Source organism: Sinohyriopsis cumingii, chromosome 4, assembly GCF_028554795.1.
Source record: "Sinohyriopsis cumingii isolate HCF-2022 chromosome 4, ASM2855479v2, whole genome shotgun sequence".
Taxonomy (NCBI): domain Eukaryota; kingdom Metazoa; phylum Mollusca; class Bivalvia; order Unionida; family Unionidae; genus Sinohyriopsis; species Sinohyriopsis cumingii.
This window is the reverse complement of record NC_142964.1, coordinates 108357422-108378306: the sequence shown is the minus strand read 5'-3', so window position 1 is coordinate 108378306 and position 20885 is coordinate 108357422. Positions and strand designations below refer to the sequence as shown.

At 35.8% G+C, this 20885-nt stretch overlaps 1 pseudogene across 1 annotated transcript in view; it reads right to left on the bottom strand.

The window, feature by feature from the left end:
* Positions 1-16827, bottom strand: part of LOC149801852 (dual oxidase 2-like) — a 93664-nt pseudogene extending 76837 nt beyond the window's left edge. Inside the window, exon 1 of the transcript XR_016420810.1 lies at positions 16764-16827. The product of XR_016420810.1 is annotated as a dual oxidase 2-like (transcript). The remainder of the gene's footprint in view (positions 1-16763) is intronic.
* Between the last annotated feature and the right edge of the window lie 4058 nt (positions 16828-20885).

The window sequence follows — 20885 nt, the reverse complement described above, 5'->3', positions numbered from 1 at the left end:
ATTGGAATTACAACGTGGCCATTCATATTTTTGGACTAAGTCACTTTCGTGGAATTATTTTAAAATCGTTTAAAGACATTTTGGATTATATCATTGTCATGCATCAAGACTGTTCGCACATCAACACTATTTAAGGCTATTGGTACATCAGTATACACAAGAATTGAATTAATTCGGAGCATCACTGGAATTCATTTGGAATATTCTATACATTTGGACGTCCGATAGAACTCATTAGGGATTTATGTACACGACTGTAAATTCCTTTTGAATTTACATTTTTGTATTCTAGGGAAATAAATGCCTTTGCTGAATTTTACTAACTGTGTTGGGTTTCACTCTTTTAAGTTACTTAGTACAAAACTATCAGCTTCAGATGTGGATCATTAAATATAGGCGTTGAGAGCAATAAACATTTTCTAAACATATTATTCAAGAAAACGAAATCTCCAATCAAGGACATTTTAGGCATCCTATATATAATCTTTAAACCAGACGTTTATGAACATATTGGCTTGTGTAATTTTATGCCACGTATTAATTTATGGTAGGCCGTGAGTTACTGGATAATCCAAGTAAACTAATAATGATAATACACTGGAGTAAAAATCACAGTCTTTGTTATATGCTGACGCGGCCGAATTGTACAATGGCTGCCTCGTGTGTACGCAGACTCCAGATGAAATTCATCAAGCCGCGAATGCTTTTTGTTTTTCCAATGCGCTATTATGCTTAGAATAGGGAAGGAAAATTATGTAACTATTTACATTTTCTGTGTGAATAATCACAAAGCACAGCAGAACATAAACGGGAAACCGTGGTCAACGCGGTGGATTCAGTAAGAAATCTGCAACTATCATATGTTATACAGACTACACACGCATTACTTCTTGATAACCAGTGCGTTTAATTGCAAAAGAAAAGGAAACTTGCTTGATATCGAGCGAATAACTTATTCATTTTATATCGTGGGTGAAAAATAAAAGGATTTTCAACAGGTGATTTCGCCACGTGTGAAAAAAACCCCGCGCTTTTCCAACCAATCGATAAAATGTATCCATTATTCACTCGTCGCAAGCAAATATCCTCTATTTACATAATGCTTATAGGTGAATATTTCATGCATGCTTATCTGAATAGCAGACACGCAGGAAATAAAAATGTCGAGCTGCTTTGTCATACTATCACGATGTTAGAAATCATGGAAATGATAAAACTAAGAAGAATCATTAAAGCAAATAATTATGCATTACAAGCAATTACTAGTACAACACACCAACGTATTTTAAAATACAGTTCTGTAAAGGATAATAATAGAAGCACTGTGTGTGTGTGTGCGTGTGTGTGCGTGTGTGTGTGTGTGTGTTTACACAGTGTAATACTTTTCAAATTTGTTAATAGAGGTCCTTAACGACGAGTCTGTCCACATCTACAAAACATAACTTGCAATATCTCATTGTGTCTGTACAATTCTGTAAAACTATTTTTCTATTGCAAACATTCATGCTGTCATTTACAAAAGTTCACTCAGTACACACCATGTACGTATGTCTATTTTTAAGGAAGGTAGTTTTATATTTAAGATTAGCATTTTTTTTTTAAATCGGCTTAGCAGGCAAATGTTTGTATTGTGTCGTTTGGGGAAATGATTCATACCTTTTGGTTTCGATGTCATTGGATTACATACAGATGGCATTAACCTTAGCAGGAAAGATTCGTTGGTTAATGATCTATTCATTTGAATCACACATATGTTTTTAAATTGCGTCATTAAAATTAGGGGAGTTTGAACTATAAGAAAATATATGTAATTGATGACGATGTGTTTTCGTATCAACTCTTCCTGGTCCTTATCTCTATCTCGCATGAAAACGTAACATAAAAGATATGCAATAACACGTGTCTAAACCATATTTTAACGTGAAAAATGTTTGACTAAGAAGCATTTAGTAAATATTACTATATAGTTGTGTTTAAAGAAAACGGTGCTATACTTGAATAACACTTGGTATTAATGTCTCGTTGAAAGAAATGTTATTACATGTTTTTTACAAATTCATTCAACGAATTTGGACGCACGCTAACATGTGCATTTATGCGTTTTGAATGTCTTATGTACTACAGTTTTATGACTAGCCGGGATTCAAATACAGTATCGAGATTCCCTTTTAGGGCCTCAATTGTCTGAGAATAGATTCGAATTTTGCTGCTATAGCTAGTCCATTAACAGACTAACCTAGCAAAGGGCAACACAGTAAAGGCTTTGGGGAATAGTATGAAGAATAGTAAAGAAAAATAGATCAGTGCATCAATCTAATGTTGCCAGAAATGGATAAATAATTTGCATTGAGAAATGATGCAGCAAAATACAGGATTAGCAGCAATTTTGCTACGGAACAAGAAATAGTAATGCTACCCATTGCTTATACAATTAGACAATAGCTTCCTCGCGAGCAACTCTACTCCATGATCGAAAAATATTATTTGGCATAGGTGTGGGGAATAGGAATGTTTTGCTCCTAACTTTTAAGGAGTGAATTTATCCTTCAAAGGGACCACCAACCTCTCGAGTATTTAAAATAGCATTTCTAAAAAGGTTTGTCCCTTTTTAGGGTGGGAGGTATTTTCATGGAATTGTGTTGATGTATAATATCACGAGTAACTTAATTCATTTAAATGTTGCATGTATTAAGGATGAAAAAATGTTAGAAATATTCAAGTTCTATAAGATTATTCTTGTCAAATGCAGATTCACATATTAACAAGATAATAATGATAAACTTGCACAGTAGTTCCGATGAAAGGATTGTATATCTAAGATAAAACTCCACTGTAATGCATTATTAGGGCTTGGACGCGGAAAACGAAAATGCCGCTGCGTAAGTTGATGGTTCCGGAAGCCGTGGCCGATATCTCGCGCGCTGCACTTTTGCGCGAGGAAGAGAATGACTCGTCCTTGTGCACGACCGCCGAGAAAATCCTATCCAGTACCCTGAAGAAAAAAATATGGGACAAGAGCTTGAAATTTGTGCGAAAGGAAGTGATTATGTATCGGCAATTTACATATTTTGAGGGGAAAACGTTCCAGCACATAGATCCAATATTTTAGGTTACATGTGTAGGAAACTGACGAATAACAAGGTAATTGCCGAATTATAAAGGCCCATCGTGAATACCGATGTATCACGCTTCTGTCGATCAAGCGATGTGTACCTCAAACTGTTAAAAAGTGCGTTTTGAATTTTTATGTACTACAGTTTTGTGACTAGCCGGAATTCAATCGCAGTATCGAGATTCCCTTTTAAGGCCCCAATTGTCTGAGAATATATTCGAATTTCGCTGCTATAGCTAGTCCGTTAACAGACTAAACTAGCAAAGGGCAACACAATAAAGGCTTTGGGGAATAGTGTGAAGAATCGTAATGAAAAATAGATCAGTGCATCAATCTAATGTTGCCAGATATGGATAAATAATTTGCATTGAGAACTGATGCACCAAATAGAGGATTAGCAGCAGTTTTACCACGGAGCAAGAAAGAGTAATGTTACCCATTAGGTCACAATTAGTATTTTCTAAAATGAACCATTAACTAATGGAAATAAAACCTTCTAGAATGATCTAATGAGCTTTGTTTATTTACAACACAATAAGCTATAAAATTCACTTAGGAAACTCTAAAAGCCCGACTCAGATAAATATTTGCTCCATAATTTTTACTTGATTAATAATCCTGATATTAAGCTCATGCACAATGCAAATAATGAGGCTATTATTAGTTGTTTACATAAATGAAATAAAAAAGGTCAAGCAGGTCAAGCAGAAATGAACCCAATTTTGAACAAGGTCAAGTCCAAAATATAATGTTACATTACAATATCATGTAATGAAAGAAAAATATTTTAAAAGTAACAAACAAACAATTAAATTAAATATACATAAAACAATGTTAGAAAACATGTTACAGAAACTGCAAGGCTGTACAATAGGGCTACAGTGGAAATTATTTCGCGCAGATAACTATATCACTTGTATTTATCGCTTTGTCGGATTTTAAAATAGACTGCAAGATTGTGGAGAGATTGCCAGAGAAAAGAAATAGCCTACAACTTTCAGAATGCCTTAATTTCTGTAACCTTTTCCATATTGAGTGCTTTGTTTTCTATGTCTTACATAACATCAGCAATATATTGGATTTCAATCTGCATACCTTTAGCTATGTAATAATTGCATATGTCCATATATATAATTGTTTAGAATATTGCTTTGATAGCTGGAGTAATTGCAGTTTCTTGCTGCGATGTTGTGGGCAACATTAGTATTGGAAACGGAGGTATAATAATTAGGATTTAAGAAGTAAAATCATACAGCTTGAAACATGTACAATATCAATCCTTCACAAACTGACAAAAGTTAACTTTCAGGAAACCAGGAAGAATTATATGCCTATTAATAATCATTATATAAATAAATATAACCAAACCCCGCAATAAAACCTTAGAAAACGCGAGAGCTACACTTGAAGAGCTTTGTAATATCAGATAGTATGGAGCACGATAAACCCACTACAAATATCGGATTGGATAAGCTGTATGAACATTTAAAACGTTTGCTTCTCAATCATACATATTTATCATGAATAGAGTCACATCCGGGTCTTTTTGAAGGACCAGGATGTATTAGAACTATGTCCAAAACAACGCATTTTTATTACAAGAGGATTCGCAAAGTTCTAAAGGAATTGACTTACAAATACAAATATTGAATCCTATATTATTGACAATTCTACCGCACGTGGTTCGATGGATGGATGGGTTGATGCTTTTTCAAGGACATTAGTATAATTAAACTTTATTGATAAAAAATATTTTACATCCCTCCTTCTTTGACATTTCAATGTTACTTGACTTGTGAATTTCACTCGAGAAATGTTCTTTATCAGGTATATTGGTGCTGTTATAATTTATTGGACTAATACATATTTTACATCCTTTTTCGAAACGTTCAATAAATGTTTTATGCCCCCTCCTTTGGGTGGTTAATGTTTTCGATGTTATTTACCTTATCGTGAAGTACTTACAACAACAAACGTCCAAAGCTTAGAAAGTGTCTCTTGTATGTTAACCCAAGGTGGGAAAAATCATCCAGGAAGCAAAAGAATCTGATGATAGCATGATACATGCTAACTCTTATTCATGTCGTGGTTTTATATTTGTCAGGGTCGGGTATTGGAAGGGGTCAACACGTGATATCAACTGCCATACAGAGGAACAGATGGAAAATAAACTTGTTTGACGAGCAGTACATGTGGCAACTTTGAGCAGGTTTCAATCCTCATATCGGTTCAGTTAAGTTATTAGGTGATGTGATGTGTATATTTCAGGATTGAATGTTTTGAAGCTGGCTATAACAGTTTTCCATAGACAAATTGATAAATTGACAATTATAAATGCCCATCATATACAATTGGTCCTAAGTAATATTGGTGCCAAACTTGTATCCACTATTGCTGCAACTATGGCCATCAATACATTCTTGTCATTCGTCATCGCTAATCAATTGATGAATGGTCATATTGACGTGGGATTTAAACCAAAGTACTTCGAGTGTTCTGAAGGTCCTAAATTGAAAATCACATGAACAATGGTGGAAAGCTTGAAAATCTTGTTATCGCTCCCACAAAAGGAAAAACGGACGTTTTCGATTGTCATTTTGGTGTAATTTGATATTTGCCCATAAATTAAGATATATGCATTTATATGGTTTTGGAGAGATTAATTAATTGGATTAAGAGTCTAATATAAATATAAATAAATAAATAAATAAATAAATATATATATATATATATATATATATATATATATATATATATATATATATATATATATATATATATATATATATATATATATATATATATATATATATATATATATATATATATATATATATATATATATATATATATATATATATATATATATATATATATATATATATTCGGTGGAGACTTTTGCAAGAAAAATTAGCAATTGGGTAAGTGGATATGCTTAAGGTTTTAAATGTCAAATATACCGCTCCTGTAGCCTAGTGGTTAGAGCATCCATCTTGAATGCAGGATGTCGCGGATTCGAATCCCGGCCGACTCATGCCAAAAATTTGTACAAATGGTACTAACAGCTACCTCGCTAGACGCTCAGCATTAAGAGGCTGTGCTAGGACTTGTCGGCCTGGTGTCACGATAATTTGACTGGGCGAGACATCATGCTACATATCTGCGCATGATGACCTAGTGATAGACATCACTATAAACTGCCACAATGCAGACATCATAGCGATATGACTAAATAATTATTAAAGATCCTTTAAATATCCAAATCACACACACACATGTGATATATATATATATATATATATATATATATATATATATATATATATATATATATATATATATATATATTCAATCTTTGTCTTCTCAATATCCAATGGACGATCATAGTTCTCTGAATGTAGCATCAATGGTCTTAATCTCTATGATTTAGAAAATTATTCACGTTCAAGGTCAATAACAAGAGTGTCTGCATTAGCTAATCCATTGTCTATGCGTGTAAGAATTTCGAGGCACACTTGTTTGATGCGGCATGCTCTAGTGGCATGAGAATGGCGGTTAATCGCATACATTAAATAGCTCTTAGACGTATTAATTTACGAGTCGTGCATGCCGATAGGCGGCATAGGACGTAAATGCAATCAGGCATGTAAGAATAGTCTGTCAAATATGGATATCCGCCCATCAAATCGTAGCAAGTAGCATGCAATAATCCTCTAAACTCATTTTTTGTTTCGCCTGTGAGGATATATCCTCATTTTGTCACGAGTATGCATAAACCTGATTAACCAGCTACTGCTGTGTAAGAGGCCAATCAAAGTTTCTCTAACACGGGCATCCACATATCGATGGATAATATGGACAGTTTCATTGATGTGTATGAGATTGTTACAATTTGTTGTTGACGACGAATTTTTGTTTATGAGAAATCACGAAAACAAGGAAATCTCAGCACAAACGATATGACAAGATAACGATATCTGACCTGGAAAATATGTGACTAAGAAGCTTTAGTTTAGATAATGCTAACTCAGTGTAAAGAAAATATTGTATGTTTGAATGAATGTTTGTTAGTTCTTTAAAAGAAAGTTGGCTGAAAGTAACTAAGAAGCCATTTTTGTTATGGGTTTGTGATGGTCGGGTTTTCTTTGTTTGGTGGTGGTCTTGGGGTTTATGAAACGATGACTCATCCTAAGAATTATCCATTCATATATATATACTGTACTTGCTCATAATCTGTGTTGCCCACATTTAGCTATGTATTTGTGTAATACCTTTAAGCGTTTTCAGATACGTGAAGATAATGGACAAAACGGATCATGCAGTCACTATAGAAACTGCCATATCATACGCAATGCATGATCCAAGGACTACTCACTGAATGAATTCCGACTCACTTACTGCATAAACGGTGACATGCACCAGTCAGTTTGGTACTTAATTGTTCTTAGCAAGAAACGGCTCAAAACGACGGTGATAACTTGCTTAAACATTTCTGAGGCTGGAACCGCAGTGTCCGGGAGTAACTTAGAATAGGTTATTACTCACCAAAATTATGTTATTCACGCGCCACTGTTGAACTTTTAACCTATCTGGAGGTATATTTAGCAATAGTCACAAAGCGACAAACTGATACACGGAACAGTCTTACTAAGGATTAAACACTGACAAATACCATGAGTTTATTTTAGGCTTAAATATAAATATATCTATGTTGACGGTTTTTAAAGTACATTGTATAGATAACGTGTTTCCCTTTTTGTTCCATAGGTCGACATGGGGCACTTGCATGCCTGTAGTGCATGCCACTGTTTCATGAGCTTTGCGAAACATGCGAGAACGTGGTGCCACAACACACCGCTGGCTGAATGCCTTGGTCACTGATATTGTCTTTTTGGAGAAATGATTTAATTTATACATCTTGATTTCAATGCCATTAGGTTACTGCCAGCTGGGCATATCATAAACAGACCATTTTCGACTGTTTATTCAGTATTTTGACTTATTCGGATAAATAACTGATAGCAAAGTTTGGTTTTCGTGTGATAGGTAGACCTCCAATTCACGGCTTTTTTTCTGCTTCTAAAGTATATATTTGTCATCGAGGACGATGTGTTTTAAATCAACTCTTTCTGGTCTTTAGCTACGAGATAATTGAGACATTGATCTTGTGGATAGGTATTTATCATTCACATCAAGCCCTAGCATGTCGAAGAATGTATAACACAAATCTAAACAAGTGGCGTGGAAAATGCATGACTAAGAAGCTTTAGTTTAGGGAATGATATCACAGCTCAATTTAAACCAAGCTGTGCTATTTGATTGAGTGTATGATTGGCTTATTCAATAAAAGTAACTGTCACGGAATGGTGTAAATGTTGTTAATTAAATACATGTACTCGGGTTTCGTTTCTTTTCTCTGTACAACGATGCCCGAGGGTGATTATAATATGGTCTATGTATTTCGAAATCGTGAGTACTATTCGTCCTGTGCCACACGTGCAAGGTGCCTTTGATAAAGAATAACGAAAATTCTAAAGGTATAAATACGTTACTACATGTAAAGGACCTTCACAATACTAATGGTTTTGTCAGCAAGCGGCCTGCTAAAAGGATTCGCACAACTCCAGCTGTAGGGGTAGGTAATGTTTTGGGTTTTAAGTGATAACTAGTGTATTACCATATTTGCCTTTGCATGTTTGTTATAGTTTTCTTTACATACCATAATGCGTGCATTTTTTATTCTTGTTGCGATGTAGATTTATACTGGTAATGTAAAGCTACATTTTTTTTTAAAAGAATTGTTTACTATTGTCTTATCAAGCAGGGTTAGGTTTACTATTGAACCTCTGTTTTGTAATTGCCATTATAATATAATCTTTTTAACTTACCATGTATAACGTCCTTACGTTATGTCTGTATCAAGTGTAGTACACTGTATCGGGTATATTTTCAGCTGAGAGAGTGAGTTTTTGATGGTAGGAATATCCGGGGTGTCCGGTGTTGTCAGAGTGTAGAAACGTCCGTGTGTCCGGAGCGTTTAAGGTGCCAGAGCGTCTAATGTCTAGCGTCCGGAGTGTCCAGAGGGACTAAGGTGACCCAGCTGTAGAGCCGTCAAAAGACCAGGGGGTCCGGAGGGTCTAATGTTTCAAGTGATCATAGTATTCCGAGGGTCCGGAGTCTATATTGGTTGTGAAATTGATTCAGAGGAGCTGTGGAGCGGATAAGGTGCACGGGTGACGGAGTGCATCTCCACACGTGTATTTTTAGCTGTATGCTAATTTTGGGTTAGTAAGACCCAGTGTATTATTTAGGACTGGAAGGATAGATTGTATATCCGTTCTTATTTAGTGACATAATTTCGCTACCTGAGCGAATACATTTTTTTTTACTATGTGTAAACACTTACATTGTTTACTATTTGAGTGAACTATATTCATCTTTCCATTATTGAATCATTTGGCTTACATTGTTTACTATTTGAGTGAACTATATTCATCTTTTCATTATTGAATCATTTGTGAAATCATTTATCCTGTATTTTAGGGTTACTGAACTAAATTTATTTGTATATTTTTTCCATCTTTGAAACTATGCGTTTTTATGTTAAATAGATCCAATATTTGGATTATAAATACGCACACATCTTCATAATCCACTATTCATATAAATCGCCACATTAAATCATATATATGTGTCGTCATTACGTGTTCTGTTATTAATCCGAAATATCCCATCCGGTTATCTTGTTACAGTAACATTGATTGTATAACGATTTTGTGATGTTCGTTAATAAAAAATAATAATTAAAAAATGTATCCATTCACGTATTTATCTTTTTTCTCTATCTGTGTTGCCCACATTTAGGTATGTATTCCTATATTACTCGGAAGTGTTTGAGAACCTTGCTCATCATTGGTCAAAGCAATTATATCGTGCATAACGTGAAATGGATGAATTCTCCACTGCAAGATACTAGTCAAAGGTATCGATGGTAATAGTTTGTACCGAATAATTTTGCAGCAAAATAACTTTACCGTCATGCATAAGAGTTATATGTTCTACTTCGATACCTACACATTAATTAACTGCTTACGTCCGTTCACCAAGGACAAATTCGATTTAAAATGTGATTTACATTACAGTTTATAAAAGACACTATCATACCCAATCTCATTTCATAACTGAATCATAAATGAAAAGGAAAAAAGGTGAATGTTTGCGTGGGTAGATGATTTGAGAGGGCTTCTACTAAGCGAAGAAACGACTGGAGCCAGAAGTTAACTACATATAAACTATTCATTACAGAGCCACCAATATTTGCAAGATAAATATAGCCACATATATTTATAGAGGATCAAAATGAATCCAAATGTGTGCAACAGTTCATATATAGATTCATCTGTGATAGCTTTGATTAATTGTTTTTAACACAGACTCTTTCTCTCACCTGACTTACTCCTTATTTCAATGCAAAAAGTACGACACATTATAAGCATTTTGTAAACAGTTTTAGGTTGAGTTTCAAGACTGACACACCAGATTTATACAAATTCAATACAAATACACATTACATCTATATGAATACTTTAATTTTCATTTCATACGTTTCAGTTTTGTATGCATTGATTTTAACATCCATTATCGTATTCTGTGAAAACATCAAATATATATTTCCCTTGGATTGAGATGCACGCATTACAAAACTGTGCATTTATTTATCATTCACATATAATGACGAAACCACTGCTTATAATGCCAAAACTACTGCAAATAATAAGCAAACAAAAGCATATATGATACAATTTCCGCATGTAAATAAAAATGCAATAAAAAAGTACGAACGACATAAGACAGTCGTGCCGTTCCATATTTATTAATTCGGATAGTATGTATATACGTCTCTGTTGTCTCTTTTAGAGAAATAATAAGATGCATGATGCTCTACGTTCTGAATATTCTACTATAACGTGTTTGCCTCTTTCAACCTGTCAAAACATTGAATGCTGATCGAAAGACATGGCAACGTTCAATAGAATTATCACAAGCGATAAACCTCACTACACAGCACTAACGACAGAAACCTTTGTTAAAAATCCGTCTTCAATATTTTCCACATTCATTATTACATGTACAACCGTGATTTCCTCTGTTATATTATGATTTAGTCAAAGTCATTGATAAATAAATAAAACTGACTGTAGATATTCAAATTAGATAACGTCTGTGCTTATGTCTGTGTTAATCAAGCTGAGTGAGAAAACCCTCGGTTGGGATGGTCAGTTAATCTTAGGCCCCTCCAAAATATGGGCAGATGGTATCCGGAATTTCAGGGCTGGCCGGTTGATAGGCACAAACCTGGCCGAGATTATGATGGATAACAATATTCAACTTCCGTCCGCAAATCCCCTAATGGTACAGGACTACACGTGGATATATATATATATATATATATATATATATATATATATATATATATATATATATATATATATGGAGCGAATGGTATATCATTGATGCAGCGTACATGCTATACATATATTTTTTTTATCTCGCATACAAATACACATATTTGCACTTTGAATGGAGTTATGATATGCTTCTGGCACCCGTGTTTTGACCGAGTGAATGAACTCCTCACATCCCTGCGAGTGTGTCCGCTACAAAATGTACATCTACAATTTTTCTTGTTCACAATCACATATGCAAATTGATAAGTTGATTGTTTTCTTTTTGAGTTTCTTTTTTATTCACATTTACTAAGTCAATACAAGACACACTCATCATCATCTAAACATAAAATATATTTTTTATGAAGAAAGTAGTTCATTACAAACACGGTTAGCTTCTTGTACCCTGAATCTGAATTGTCAGGCATTCACGTACTGACCTATGGAAAATAGCGTGGAATAAAAATAAGCAAACTGACGATCCAACAAGAGGTAATTAAAATATTTTAATATATTGACAGCTCAACTAAGTCATTATTCTGCTTTAACTAACATTTCGAAAGATATTAAAATTCTCTCTCTCTCTCTCACTGTCTCTCTCTCTCTCTCTCTCTCTCTCCCTCGCTCTCTCTCTCTCTCTCTCTCTACCGCCTTTTGACAGTTTGACTAAACTTTCCATCATTCATAGGTCCAGATACATTGTCGTATGACACAAGCGAAAATCCTCAACTCTCGTATTTCCATTGCTACGATAATTCAGAGAGAGAGAGAGAGAGAGAGGGGTGGGGTGGCGGTGGCGACCATTTGGACATTTTTATATTTAATAATTATAATCGAATTTTAGAACATTATGATAGGTTTAAGAAACAACAACAACAAAGCATTAAATACGCTACATCATGTGTGCCTCGTAACTGACAATTTAACATTTAGACCTAGTGTCGACTGGCTATTGCATTTAGGTATCATTGATATAATGAACACAGTAGATAGATCCCAAGGAAAGCGTAAACATACCATTACGACGAACCAGATTAGTGTAGGTTACTTGGTACATTGGTACAAGTAAATATATAATTTCTCATCTTGAATAATTCTTAGAACAATACAACCATAGTATTTTGAAAAGTTAGCAAACCTGTTGATTCTACATTCAATGCCTTTTAACATTTTCAACGCTTAGGAAATACAAGGGCTAATGGGAATCCATTCTTTTGGGCCCTCGGTGCCTTTTGGTTCAACTGGTACAGCTTTCAGGCTGGAAGGATTCTTCTGCAGAACAAATTGAACCCAGTCAAGGACGAGGAGAAAATATTAAACAGGCCGCGTGCGAAGGGGATCGCGTAATATCAGTCAAATTTGTGAGAAGCTGGGAGAAAGATTCATTCTGCCAAAGAACAATATACTGAATTCTATAAATTTAATATTTCATTGCACCGAAATAGGTTTACAAAAACAGACACCGAGGCAAATTTCTGAAATACATTTACAAAAGCAAGGGCATACAAACAAACAAACACAAAAAACACGTATCGTCAATTCATGCAAAAATAATAAGCATTTAAACAATATGAAACAAAAGAAGTTTAATGATGAATCACATTTCCCAGTTCAAGAGATAGCCTTTATTGTTACGTTTCAGTTGTTTTCGTATTTCACATCTGTGTTTTTCACAAATAAAATCTTTTAGCATATCTATAAAGTACTTTCTTTTCTTCACTTTTTATTTATTATAGTATATATCTTAAATACATTTATCAATTAAACATTTCTTTATTAAAAGTACAGTTAGAGGGTAAACACTATGGTTTGACATATCACTTAACTTAGTCACTTTGACTGTTTTACCTGACAGCGACAATTTAACGTGTACCTGTTTTTACGAGTCTCTTTATGCATCCGACCGCCCCAGTGGCCTGGCCTAGTGGTTAGAACGCCCGCCTCCGATGCGGGAGGTCGTTGGTTCGATCCCTGGCCGTGTCAAAGCAAAGACTTATACAAATTGTACTAACAGCTGCCTTGCTTGGCGCTCAGCATTGAGAGGTTAGTGTTAGGAATGGTCGGCCTGGTGTCAGAATAATGTGACTGGATGGGACATCAACTACATGTCTATGGCATGATGTCCCAGTGATAGACATCACTATAAACTACCACACTGCAGACATCGTAGCGATATAACTGTAAAATTGTTAAAGCTACGTTAAAAACCCAAATCACACATACACTTATTCATCCGAAACTATTTTGGATCCTATCTGTTAATGTTACAATAAACTAGTACATGACAAACTGAATTACAAGCATATTCATTCGCAAATTAATTACGGTGATATTATTACGATTCTGCACTTTCAAAAATTGTTTTCTACTACTGGCTTCTATTGAGGGTACATATTGATACGAAATTCAACAAGATGAATTTCTAGAGTGAATACCCATATAAAAGTAAAATAAAGTATCCTGAAAAGAATACCCATATAAAGGTAAAGAAAAGCACTCTGAAGAGAAAACCCATGTCAAGGTAAAATAAAGCATCCTGAAGAGAATACCATACATACATACATGCATACATACATACATACGCATACATGCATGCATGCATGCGTGTGTGCATGCATGCATACATACATACATCCATCCATCCATCCATCCATCCATGCATGCATACACATATACATACATACACACATTCATATTTACATACATACATACACACATTGCACATACACATACATACATGCATACATAGATGCATACATACATACATGCATGCATGCATACATACATACATACATACATACATACTTAGATACATACATACATACATTCATACATACACACACATAAATACATACATACATACATACATACATACATACATACATAGGCGCTGTCCTGAACATAAGGTTAACATATGGAATATGTTTGAGTATTACAATCGAGGTTAAATGAATAAAGTTTTGAGTGTCATACCTTGTTGTCAGAACGTACAGTAAAATTAACTGAATGAAGTTGTAAATGTCAAAAGCATGGGGAAAGCTGAAGAGCCAGTGTAGTTATGAGAGTGGACAATTTAGTACACTATAATTTCATAGGCTCCAAATATAAACCGCATCTTTGACTTTTTAAATATAACTTTTTTAATCGTCATTGAATATACCACCGTTAAATCGATAGCGTGTCTGGCAAAGGTTTGTATTTGACGTGTATGTCTGTCATAGTAAGGGGAATAAATCTTGCAGTCACATCTCCTTCTTCACAGACTGCAGTTTTCACCACCAAATTGTTTTCTGTGCATAAATGAAATCTCATATTTATGATTTTGTCAGTTATTAATTAATAGGAAAATATTCTGTCGACATATTACGTCATTGTATCTGAGGAAGAGAAAGATTCATCCGTAATAGAATCAGGCCAAACTCTGAAAATAGATGAAATCGAGGGAAAAATAAGAGTGACATATCATAAATTAATTCCTGTTTTACGACACCTGTGCACAATAGTGGATATATGGTGCCCTCTTAAAGTAAAGGTCGAAAAAGGTGAATTGAACTGCACATCAATTAATTTAGACAAAATCTTCTTTATAAATGTATACACGAAGATAAACAATATCAATCAAAACATGCAAGATAAGAAACTTAACATATTGCGACCACCTAATTTCTTTTAGTGCCCGGATTTTTTGTCTCCAGTAAATGTATCCGTGTTGACAAAACAGGGAAAGCTGCATTGTTCGACAGTCCGTAGTTGACACAAAATTTATAATTTTCTTTTGTGTGTTTAAACATGACTAATGACTTGCTGCTGTAAGTATGTGTTTAAACATGACACAATTGATATAGGTCTTTTTCCAACAATAATAAAACACGAATTGGCGGGTAAATTAAGAATTATAAGTGATAGCTTCTAAATGTGTATCAGCTGCCATTAACTTCTCTCTCTCTCTCTCTCTCTTTCTCTCTCTCTCTCTCGATGTAGAAGAAAGCATTGCTATTTTCATTCCTATATTTGCCATTCACCAATTGGGCAATGCTTTTAGGGGTAAATATTATCATACTAGGAAAAATTTTCTGCATATCCTAGTTCTTGTCATTAACTTCAACCACTTCAGGCGATTTCTGACAACGTAATGCCAGTCTGACGACGCCAGGAAAACAAAATACATTAAGTGGATAATTCTATATTCGTTCTTGAAGGTCGGGTGGTACCATAAACTCTTTTCCATTAGCTATACACAGTACAGGCGTTAACTCACCCTGGAAGTTTTGTCTCTGTGTTTTGTTGATATCCCCTCACATTGTACGTCTTGTAAGTAAGTGTCTATTATATTAGTTTCAATACTTTACGTTATGTAATAGTTTGCATAGACAGTATTTAGCATATCGTCTTTTCTGTATGGATTATATCGTTTACCCTAAAAAAAAAGAGTCCAGGATCTCCCCCCCCCTTTCTTAGTTCTTCCCTTTTATACAAACTTTGAGCTTTTATTTTATAATTATTTGTGAACTTTCCAGCTCTGATTATTCTTCCTTGACTCTCTTCTTCTTCTATCTCTTTAACTCTTCTTGTCATTTGTTTATTAAATTCTTCATTTGTCGATTTACTTAACATGATTTTGATTTCATATTTTTCTCTCTTTAATTTTTACATCCTCATTTTTGAGTAGTGAATGGCTTTTCTTTTTATTATATCTTTTAGGATATCCCATTCTTCGTTAATACATTTTGTTAGTTCATTCTTTATAGTATTTGTGAATTCTATATCGTTTATAATTTTGTTGTTGAGCTTGCATTGTCCCGATCCCCATTTATTTCTATCTTCTATCTTTATTTCGATATATACCACTTTATGACCCGACAACTTTAAATATGTTATTTTTACATTTTCGTAAGTTCTTACATTATAATTGGTACCTGGCCTTGTTTATAATCGTTGGTAAATTCTCATCTTAATAAGTTTAATTTCTGTTTATATGATGTAATTTATGTTGTTATCATAAATTTGTCATTACTTCTTTGAATAATTTATCATTTGGTGTTAGTTCGGTTGTTCTATCTATTTCATTCTCGATCCTATTATAATCCCCTCCTATGATTACATTTTCCATGCAGTAATTTTGTAAATATGCATTCAGGTTCTCAATAAAAGGTTGTTTCCATTCTCTGTTTGCCATTGTTTTATCTTTATGTGTATTGATTTACCTTTGAAAAATTCTCCCTCATCAAACTTTTCCCAGCTCATTCCCCGGTCATATTTCATTATCATCGTTACTCCTCTTCTTATATCATCATTTACGTAGTTCTTGATAATAATTATTGAATATATTTTTTCTTCTGTAAAGTGTTTTATTTCCGTTTTAATACCATTGCGTGTTTCCTGTATCATTATTATATCATATTCGTTTATTTGGTTAGTTTTTCTATTTTCGTTTTCACTATCCCGTTGCTGTTTATTCTAGCTATCCGGAAGTTTATTCCTTCCATTTTTCCCACACTAGACCATGTTGTCGCATCACTTAATTCTTTTAAATTTTAATTAATTGATAGATTGTTATTTAAAGTTATTTATTTAGTTATATGTTAGCAGGGCTCCGGAGTCCCTCCAGAGCCACTTTTGAGTTTAGGATTTCTTTTTCCGTTATTTCCTCAATTTCTGTGTCAATTCGCTTTCTATTTCTATTTTAGCATTCCTGCCTTGTTTATCTTCACTTTCCATTTCGTTTTTATTTTCTCTTTCAATTTCCTTTTCAGAATCTGTGTCATTGTCATTGTCGTTTGTTTGCGTCTCAGTGTCTTCGGTCCGTCTGTTTTTTTCTCTTTGTTTTCTTATACGGTATCGTTGCCATTACTTGATGAATTATCGATTGTGTTCTTTTATTTCTCTTCTATATCTCTTGTGAGCTTAATTATCCTCTCTGGGAGGAACTTTGAATCTCTTCCTCATCGTTTTCCGATGAGATATCATCTTCTCCTAAATTTAGGAGATTGAAAGGGTTAAGTGCTAGTATGCCACTTTCATTGTCGCTTAGTACGGGCTCTCCAGTTTTCTTTGGCGTGACAAAGTCTCCCAATTCAAGATCTTTGCCACCCAAAATCCCTGTCAAGTTATTACTTTGTGCTTGTGCACTGTACATTCCTGTCTTGTCCATGTTATTTTTTTGTACAGTTTACATTTTCACATTTTGGCCATTAGGTCCACTCTTTATGCAGTCTTTACTCCACCACTACGCCAGACCTCAGTGGGAGTGAAGAGAATCTGTCAGATAATTTTGGTCTACTGGCGGCTTCGGTGAACACAATAAGGTCATTTATGTCTATGGTGTCGAAAAGATTTGCGCAATTCAATAGCTCAACATTTCTCACGTACTGAGCAAGGTTCGCCAGAGCGCTTAGGAGAGCTTAGTCTATATATGTGCGAGCATGTGAAGCTGTCCATCGGCATGGCCTACATGCCGTGATCCGACCTGTTTCAATTAACAGCTGCGCCGCGGGAAAGGCGGAGGCACGCGACCATCTCTACGAGCAAAAACCATCCAATAGGTCACGCAGTTTTGCGAGTTGCCGTGGTTGAAAATGCCGACCTTTGTACACCTCGCCGTGGCATACGCGTCAGCTCGTCGCGTATGCAGAAAAATTGTTTTCGGGTTGAGCTAGCCGGAGCCTGTTAAAGTTGGAGATGGTGCTCGCCGTTAACCCAGGTCCTTGCCCCCAACGCTGCGGTTGATGAACTTTAGGGCCAGCCCAGCTAGGGCGCATAGTTGCGGCCTTGATGGTAGCTAAATACTCCGTGGTTACCGCTGTCCTAGCAGAAATAGCCAAGGACGTGAGACGAGCAAAAAGGAAAATAGAAAAAGATACCGACTTCTTTGCGATCGAAGACGGCATGGACAATTGCTTTGCGGGCCACCTGTATATGTGTGTCCTGGGTGGCCCTAAGCATTATTGGACGTAAGAACTGGACCGCAAACTGTCACCCCGGCCAATCTTCCTGGTAGCAAGTTTCTCCAATTCTTAGAGGGTGAGGACTTTAAAATGTTTTTTTTGTAGGGCATCACATGCATATACAAGCTATATGTAGACATCAATTTTTTTATACAGGTATTCCCCCCATCATATATTTACCCCCAAATTTCTCACCTTCACAAAGTTTTACGAAAATCTGCTAAAGAACTGTAACACTTCAATACTGCTGGTATCCATAACAACCTTCCTATTTATCCCATTGTTCTCGATCAATGCTGTCAATACATCTTGTAGGAATCAAACATATCCATATGGACAAACTTTCAAATGAAAGATCGATCCCGATGCATTTAAGAGAGAACCGTAGGATCCACATCAGGACAGAAGAGGCTAGCTCCTAGTGGTCATCATTATAAAGACCGTGTATTGAGCTCTGGATTTATCGAACTCCGCTCAAAAATTTCACATAAAAATTCTACTGTTAAAATGGGCCTCTATCTATATACTGTTTGAGAGAATCCAAAATCAGAAGTTTCTAAGTAGGCGTACAATTAATACAAGGTATTGAGATAATCTATCCTCAGTGTCTGTTATTCATATCTGGTATCGAAAAAGCGCAACTTATTTCGATGATTCCTCTCGAAGTAATTAGTTAGGACATCCGTCGTGGCTAGACTCTATTCCATATTCATAGAATATCAAAGAAAACCCTATGTCAAAGATGCCTAAAGAGGGGACGTAAGGGCACAGCTGCATACGTAACATACAATATTCTCACAGCATATGCTGTACCCGGCCACATTTATTTAGCCGTGAATTTCTCGAAAGCGGCTCGACGAATTAATTTTTATGTTTTTCTACAGTTGCAACAGATCCTGAGATAGATTCTGTCCAAGAGGCGTTGAAATTAAATTCCTGTACGTAGTGGTCAAAGTACTACAAATGATTGCTATATTTGATGTGCATTGAGCGTGTTTTTCACACCAGATACTCACTGAGTGCTCCGTAATTCGCTGATTTCTCTCGAAGAAATTCCTCCTGGGTCGACGCTGATCCCTAGAGATACGATGTCAAAGATGGGTCCATGTCAAAAATATATAAATATCTTCTTATCTAGCCGACAACTTCGCGAAATCGGTTAAACAAATATTCGTCAGACTTTCCTACAGTTGGAACACATACCTAGCTAGACATTCCCGAAGAGGCGTTGAAATAAAAATATCTCAGTCGGAGTTCAGTTAGTAAACATGTATTCATACAATTGATCCACATTATGTGTGTTTTTCTCATACCTGCACCCGCAGGGTGACCTTTATTTCGCTGTTTCGTCTCCACGAAATTCGTCATAACTTCCTTCGTAGGTGAACTCTATCTCCTAGAGATAAAATATCAATGAAGGGTCCAAGTCAAAACTATTCAAGGGGGGGGGGGATGTACGTAATTTACAAACAGAATATGTAATGTAAAATCGACTTACAGCATGTGTTCTACCCGACCCTCTTTATACAGCTGCAAATGTTTCTAAATCAGCTCATCCAATTTTCTTCAAACTTTGCCTAATGTTGGAACATAACTACCTAGAAAACGGTTAAGATTCTTTGAAACTTTGAAATAAAAATCCTCTAAGTAGGTTTTCAACTGGGTCAACTTATTGTAGCAGAAACATCTCTCGTCTACAATACACCGAGTCTAGCTGTCTCGGGTTTGTTTAGGAAATGTCTTTTTATTTGGATTGATACCCCGTTGAATCTCTCTGAAGATTGGTGCTCCAGCGTGCGACAGATTTGTACCCTAGCGGGATATCGTCTTATTTCTGGCTTCTTGTCGCCGACTGATTTGCTGAGTCGCTTACTGGGTGTCCAGTGGTTGGCGACTGGGTCGTCAACTGAGACGCTGAATTGTCGACTTGACCGTCGTCTGGATCGCCAGGTCGTTGACTTGATCACAGAGCTCGAACTGGGTCTTGGAGTCGTTGACTGGGTCGCTTAGTCACCGACTATTCGCTGACAGGGTCACTGAGTCTCCGACTTGGTCGCTGAGTAGCATACTTGGTCTCTGAGTGAGTCACAGAATCGTCAACTGTGTTGCTGGCTGTGTGCAGAGTCGAGACTGGATTGCAGAGTCGTCAACTGCGTTGCTTACCCTGTCTCAGAGTCGCCACTGGGTCACCTGTGAGTCGCAGAATCATCGTTGACTGGGTGTCCTGTGGTCGTCGGGTCGCCGACTGGATCTCGGATACACCAACTAGGTCGTAGAGTCGTCGACTGTGTTGCTAACTGTGTCGCAGATGCGCCGACTGGGTCGCAGATTTGGTCGCAAGGTCGTCAACTGGGTCGCAACATCGCTGACTGTGTCGATGAC